The sequence below is a fragment of the Phacochoerus africanus genome, chromosome 9, assembly GCF_016906955.1.
Source record: "Phacochoerus africanus isolate WHEZ1 chromosome 9, ROS_Pafr_v1, whole genome shotgun sequence".
Taxonomy (NCBI): Eukaryota; Metazoa; Chordata; class Mammalia; order Artiodactyla; family Suidae; genus Phacochoerus; species Phacochoerus africanus.
The window spans coordinates 77,504,488-77,505,303 of record NC_062552.1 but is presented as its reverse complement, the minus strand read 5'-3'; positions in this window follow the sequence as shown (position 1 = coordinate 77,505,303).

Sequence of the window (816 nt, the reverse complement as noted above, 5' to 3'; positions counted from 1 at the left end):
CTCCGTCCTCCTCGATTTGAGCAGGCGTATAGACCGACCAAGGCGCGAAACAACCAATGCGCAGACGCAGAATACATCCTCAAAATGAGAACTACAGCCAGAGAAAGCTAACGCGCCTGCGCAACGGATCTTTCCCTGCGCTGGAGACGTGTACTCTTTTTGTTCCATTTCCGCCGTCAGGTTGGTGACGCCCACAGTTGCTCTAGCAACAGGATAGTGCGGGAGGAAGACTGGGAGAGGCTTTACAGCCAATAGCGAAGCTACTCCGAGGTTTGGAGTCTCTTTGGTTCACTCACGTCCTCAAACATTTACTATTTGGATCTGCTATAGGGCAATGTCTGGCGCTCTCCGGGTTCAGTACTTTTTCGGTCCTAATTCTGTTAAGGGCGCTAACTGCGATCCGTCCCAGATCATTAGAGCAAGTCAGGTTGCCCCAAAGTTGGAACCACCCGACCAGTGTCTGAGCGGGCACAAGTTTAGACGTGGTTATTGGGGGTGGGAGGTGTGGGGCGGAGTGGGGGAGCTCGACTTTACCCGGTCCTGAACTGGCTTTAGGATTTAGCCTTGGGGACGCTTATTAATAAGAGCGATAGAATCAAACTTCAGGTTTTCATTCAGCAGACATTTATTGGGCTCCTCCACATTTTTTGAATTGTAGTTAGTCAATTGTAGGTATTCTTCGGTGAATCTGATAGTCTTAAAAGAGCTGGGGGTGGGCCGTGGGGTGAGAAAGTCGATTAAATTGCATAGAGTATACGATCAGGTTTAGCAGCGTCCTGCTCCCAACCTGGCATCTTGAACCTGTTGTTGAACTAT